The sequence below is a fragment of the Musca vetustissima genome, unplaced genomic scaffold, assembly GCF_032173495.1.
Source record: "Musca vetustissima isolate MV318-11 ecotype Yass unplaced genomic scaffold, APGP_CSIRO_Mvet_v1 utg148244, whole genome shotgun sequence".
NCBI classification, from domain to species: domain Eukaryota; kingdom Metazoa; phylum Arthropoda; class Insecta; order Diptera; family Muscidae; genus Musca; species Musca vetustissima.
In genome coordinates, this window is record NW_026879396.1 from 2,149 (window position 1) to 9,060 (window position 6,912).

Genomic DNA, 6,912 nt, shown 5'->3' on the forward strand with positions numbered 1-6,912 from the left:
AGTATTCAGATAGTCTAAAAGGGTTTCACCCCTTTTGTTAGTGTTAGTACTACCCCACGCAATGTGGTGTGAGTTAGCATCGCTACCAATCAGTACTTCGTTACCTGTTTCTTTTGCTCTTCTCACCAGTCGTTGCAGCTCCGCCGTTGGTGGTGGTATCGGCGAGTCAAACGGGAGGTAGACTGATGCCAGGTAAATGTTCCCATTCCCCTGCTTCAGTATGGTTGCGTCCGGTGTTGACAACTCTGGAGAGAATAAAAAGCATAAGTTTTTGTGACATATTATGCAGGTTCTCGGTCGGGAACCTGTATTTGCATAGAATATTTGGTAATTTATGTGGTTTAAACCAGAGACCTTGTTTTTAACAGTCCATGGTTCCTGGATTAGACCAATGTGTATATTACCTTTAATTAGTTTTTCCATCAGAGCCATTGTTGCCGTCTCACTCCGATGGAGGTTTATCTGGATGACTTCAATCATTTTTCATCCAGAAGGCGATCTTCTTGGGAGTCAGTGATCTTCTCCTCGACTCCCTCGCCATTGTTTTTGGGTTTATCTCCCTCGCTGTTCTTTTTGGATTCTTCTTCTCCGATCCTCGCCTTCCCGATCTTGAAGTAGACAGCGTTTGACACGTAGTGGGCCTTGCCTTTAGTCTTGGCCAGACTTGCCATTGAAGACCTGTCCAAGCCTACCACAAGGAGAGTCCCGTCTTTGTTCTCCTCTCTGTGGAAGACCTCCCATTTCTTCACCAGCAGTGTCTTGTTTTGCAGACCAAAGACTTCAAGCATTTCCTCTGTCTTGAAATCGCTGCCCCAACCTCTAACGAAGACCGTAGCTTTTTGTAGGTGTGGGATGTCTCTCTTCCTCACAAGCTTTAATTTGATTGCCTCGTCCGTGGGGGCAATGCTTGCCACTAAATTCTTCAGGACCTCAATTCTTTTTGAGGACTCGAACTCCAGCATTAGGAAGTCTCCTTTGAATTCGCAGCTGTTCAGATCTATGGGCTCTCCTCCTTGCCGCAGGTGCTCCATGATCTTCTTGTTGACCGCATTCATCACCTCACCATGCGTCTCCTTTTTGAGTTTGCCGGATGCACTACGCTCATCGATTACTGCATAGCAGAGCTCGTCCCTGTAGCGCCTTCTGGCAACCTATGCATAAGACGGCGGTTCCTTACCGATTGTTGCTACTGTCTTCCTCTTACGCGAAGGCTGGGTGTTCCTTTTGGGGTTCCCAGTCTTGACGGAAGATTTCGATGTAGCGTCCGTCTTCTCGATATTAGAGCCAGCTTCGCCACTCTCAGTCGATGGATTCTGTAGACAGCCTCCTTGACTAGGGGTGATGCTTAGCCTTCTCTTGATATCGGTCGACGTGAAGCTCCTTTTCTTTTTTGCAGGTTTGACATTGGTATGCTCCTCCGGAGACCTTATCCTCTTCGCCGCTTCCGAGGAAGTGGAGCGTAGGTCAAGCTTATCCTTCAGGGCATCCCGTTCCTGTTTAATTTTGTTTCTCCGGTTCATCCTGGCCAGTTTTCGCCTTTGTGCCCAGATAGCTGCTTTCTTTTTGTTGTGAGCTTCGCTATGTCTTTGCTCACTTCTTCCACCATCCTATCGGCCTCTTCTCTCTTCCGGCATTCTAGGACGGTTATATCGGCCTTACTTTCTTAGTCAGACACGGAGTTAGAGTTTGAGTCTCCACCTGCCTCTGAGGGTTGGGTCAGGCTTTCGCCTCCCCGGTGGTGACCGAAGTCTAATTTGTTTGTGCCTGCTGGCTGAGTGCTTGTAGCGATACCCTCGACTACAGATGCCAAGGCGCCCACATCTGTAGGAGATTTTTGCTCACGATCGCCTGATGACGACGGGGCGTGACTCGTGGGCAGATCAACGACACCCGCCGGTACTGAGTTATTTAGGCTCTGCACCGTAACTTTTTCTTTTATCTTCTTACTTCCCATCTTTTGTTTTTTGTTTTAGGGGAACACCCCCGTAGTCAGTTTTGGTCCGCGGGGCAAAAAAGCCCTAAATTGGGGTGATCAGACTATTCCTTTACCTCCAGGTTAACCTGATAGTAATGAGATAGTCTGATCATCCAACTTCCCCCTATCCGCCACCTGGGGACGCGCCCGGTAGGAGACTGACAAACTCCCTCCCACTTACATTGTTAACATTTATAACCGCAAATATATGCACACGATTTTGTTTTGTAGACATTTTTTCTATTTAGGTTTACATAAAAAGTGCTGATATTCACATAACTTTTAAATTTTATAATTGCTGTAATAATTATATTTGTATTCGTTTGTCGTAATTTCGCTATTTGGGCTACTCCAAGGTTTTCAGTGATATTTTATGTTGAACATTTTTGTAGAATATTCTGACCTTTTTTAAGTATTAAATGAGCATTCGATCGTATCTGGAAAATATTTCAAAAAGACCTTTTGAGGGTTTACATTTTAGACTACAATAGGCAAATTATTTATCTGTTATTTTTAAAACGTATTTTTATCTCAGTCACCAAAAATGCTATTTTGTATATAATTTGATAACGTGCACTAATAATACAAAAATATTTGCACATAAATGTTCAATATCATAATTGAATTGAATTAAATTTTGCTTCGAAAATTAAATTATCTATGTCATTACAATTCGGAGAGAATCAATTACGTGGTAAATTAAATTTTAATCGATTTCAATCATTATTATGTTGAATTTGCATTTTGATTGATGTTATTTAAAAACCCTCTTGTTGTAACGGTATATCAGTTGCATAGTATATTATTCCAACAAAATCAATTAAACCACAAATTAATTAGCTTTGTCATTACATACAGACGGTAAAAATTGATTGGTCCATGGACACACAAATTATAATGACACATTTACATACACAATTCGGAATTTTAACTTTATGGACAATTTAATTAATAATTTTGAATAATGTGGGCTATTATTTTAACAACGGTAAACTGACAGTTGTGGTTAGATTCGATTTCCAAAAAAAAAAAAAAAAAAATAAATAAATAAATAAATGAATAAAAGTACTGCCATCTTTCCAAGTGACATTCTGAAATGTTTGATCTAAACTCACACAATCAGATATGTGATGTAATCAACGCTCGTTAAAATACCAATTGTCACAAATTTAACTTCCTTTTACTACTTTAAAATCCTTCCAAGTATAATGCAATTTGTAATTGTTACGAAGAACTACTTTAAAACAACGTAATTTTAAACGTTCTTCGGCAGCAACCACAATCTTATTTGTGTTTATTTTCTCCAAATAGCTTTCGACCTCTTCTTTGTGTTTAACCGTCGGAAAAGTTTATTTTTGTTTGTTAAACCGACGTGGTCTACTTATTGCTGCTGCTGCTGCAGTTGCCGTTTCAGCAGACAGCAAGCCCGTTTTCAAGTTTTCCCAGAAGTCTATAAGTGTTGTGCAAATAAAAACAAAAAACATTGGATGGTTTAAAAATATCCATGGGATAAATTGTGTGAAAAAGTCCCGAGCTAAAATGGTGAACACCTTAAAAATGTTGGCCAACTAGCGAATGGGGGAAGAAAAGGAAAATTGAATTAAAGTCACGTCTTGAAATATTTATATTTTGAATTTATGTTTTTAAGAAAAATAGCTCTTGTTCAAATATTGTAATAAAACAAATTATAACTGTTCTGCATATATTTAGATACATTCTTTATCAATGTTATAAGCTTCCAATTTTTATTAATATCCCTCTACATCAGGGACGTAGCCAGGATTTCGCTTTGGGGGGGGCACTGAGAACCAAAAAATATTTTTTTCTCGCGTTATCCTACGCCATCGTTAGCTATTGAATAGGTCTACGACTTTTAAGGACTTATAACTGAAATTCGTTCACAAATTGATCAAAGTACAGCCGATTCGGTTAAAAGATGTTTTAACAATAAACAAAATACTAGGTACCGTTACATGAGAGCTACCGTAAAAAGTGGATCAATATTGACCATTTTTGGTAGGGAGATTCTCCGCCCATTAAAATCCCAAAAAAATATAACAGCAAAATTGGTTAAAAGACTAGTCCATAATTTCCAACATACTGAAATTTTTATTGTATCGTTTTTAGGGGGCTACACTGAACAGTGGTTCAATATTGATAATTTTTGATACAGACATTTAATACCTAATGAGAATTCGGCTCAAAACGTGTTCAAAATAGAGACAATTTGAAGGTACCGTTTTATGGGGGATATGCCTACATGTCGACTAGTTGAAGCCCTAAACTTATTATAGGATCGTGATTTCACTTCGATTGATGTATATCTCAAGAACATTTTTATAAAAACCCTATTTGTTGGGTTGAACCCAGCGTGATTTTATTTTTTTTACGTGCTGAATCTACTGAGACCAGCCATGTTCAAAGCCGCCCAATAAACCTGCGGTCAAAAGTAATTTGATAGTAGAAACATCTGCAAATACATAATTTGAGAATTCCGCGTGTATAATCGCTTTATTTTGTATGTAAATATAAACATTTATAAGCCATATTCCTGAGTAAATGCATCATAAAATATAGCGAAACGCGAATAATTTTATCCAAAATAGATTAGGTAGGCATATACACGGTTCTTGATGGATATGAGCATATGAGATTTAAAAGCTTTCAAAATATTCACCCTTTGTAGGGGAGGAGCTAGAAGGAGTGGACCGATAAGTTCCATCTTGCAACATTGTACAGGTTTAGTTACAATATTTGGGTATCAAAGTTTGGTTCAAATCCGATGGTATATTCCCAATTAATTTTCAGTAAAATTTAGACCATTTTGTGGGGGAGGTACCAGAAGGAGAGAACCGATATTCCCCATATTCGAACTAGATTTAAGTTTGAAAGAAATATTACGATGTGCACAGCTTGGATCAATTCGGACATTCCATTCGCTTTATATTAGATTTATGAATATTCAATATGTTGACACTTCGTGTGAGAGGTACCCGAAGAAGAGGACGATAGGATTGGTAAAAATATTGAGTTGTGCAAACTTTGGATGAAATTGGCTATTGCGTTCGCTTCATATGAGATTTAAAAGTTTTCGAAATATTGACCCTTTGTAGGGGTGATACTAGAAGGAGTGGACTAATGAGTCCCATCTTCCAACATTATACAGGTTTCGATAAAATATTTGGTTTTGCAGAGTTTAGTTGAAATCGGATAGTCAGTTCGCATTATATTATAAAATTAATTTTCATAAAAATGTTGACCATTTTGTGGGGTAGCTTTATTTAAGTTTGGAAGAAATTTTACGATATGCAAAGTTTGAAGGAAATCGGTTACTCCCCTCGATAGTTATCTTGCACATCAGCCAGCCTGACAGACACGCAGACGGACGGGCGGATATTTGTAAATGAGTCCAATTTGTCTGAAACGGGTTTGGTCCAAAGAACAATGAATATTTCGATGAGGCACATTTTTGCCGTAGCAAAGTATATATAACCTCATTAGCCGTAAGGCGGAGGTTATAATGAAAATATTTTATCTTAATCTATGCCTCAAAAATTATAGGTGTACTCCCAAAAAGTCGAGTACTCAAATATATTTCGAAACTCAATTGCAGTTGTACTAAACAAATTAGTAATTTTGCAAAAATGTATGTAATTTTTTTGTAATGATTTAATGATACGAAAAATCCAATATCTGTATAATCTGTCGGTGCTCTACATTGATATTAAAAGTTTGTTCTAATTTCGTAAAACGTGAACGTCGCACAGACATCAAAGCAAATCACTGGTCGAAAACAAAACAATAACAAATTGTTCTACGGCAACATGATTGCAAAGTATTGATTTACTTTTATTATACAAATAATTAAAATATGTTTTGTTTAAAATAAAGTACATTATTTCGTTATATATAGAATACATACACTACATATTTTGCATTCATTCTATTCGATATTATTGTTAGTAGTAATTGCCAATAATTGTTTCACATAAAATGTTGACACTGAAAATAATTAAAATCGAATTTCATATAATCATATGAAAACAAATTAGCACATAAATCGATGTATAGATTACATATTGATGAATTAATTAAAAAAGATAATTAAATTAATTATGTATTAATGCCTTATAATAAATGTTTCAACTGCTTCAGTTTTTTAAAAATACTGTATAAAATTAAATGCAATTTATATAGTTTTGTTAGATAACAATTTCGACTGCATTTATTAAGAATTTCCGACCGTAATGTGACTACGAAAGAACAATAACTATAAAATATTTACGCTTTACCCCAGATGGGATTCGAACCCACAATCCCCGGCTTAGGAGGCCGATGCCGTATCCATTGGGCCACTGGGGCGGGTGTTTTTCCCGTATCCAAATGTATATATATTACCAAATGACATGTTGATGATGAACAAAACAATTACACACGGAGTTGTTGAACACGCTCCATGTATAATTGATTGAAAAAATATATATTTTTGTCAAATAATTTTGTTACCTTTTATTGAACTTATTCCATTCAAATTAATCGATATCTGACAACGCTGTAAAATTTAAGTGACAAATTTAAAGTAAATATTTAGTAAAATTTAAATGTTTTGATTTTTTTTAATGAATGCCAATGTTTTTGTGTTAAATAAATATTTTTGCAGCGCATATTACAAACAAACAAGCAAGCGAACAAATAATTAATAAACACATAAACTATAAATATTGAACAGCAAATACGTGTTAAAATTTCCGGTAAATGTAATTATTGTGTTTTTGTTATTAATTTCATATGCACATACGTATATGGGCAATATTACCAATTTTTTAACATAGCTGAAGCGGAGGTTCACCCCTTTATAACTCGGGAATTACTTAAGTATATTCGAAAAAAGTGAATAGTGTTTGGGTTAATTGGTCTATCGTTGCAAACTGATCATG

At 36.3% G+C, this 6,912-nt stretch overlaps 1 non-coding gene across 1 annotated transcript; it reads right to left on the minus strand.

The window, feature by feature from the left end:
• Positions 1–6,264: 6,264 nt before the first annotated feature.
• On the minus strand, positions 6,265–6,337 carry Trnar-ccu (transfer RNA arginine (anticodon CCU)). Its single transcript has one exon. It is a non-coding gene; the product is annotated as a tRNA-Arg (tRNA).
• Between the last annotated feature and the right edge of the window lie 575 nt (positions 6,338–6,912).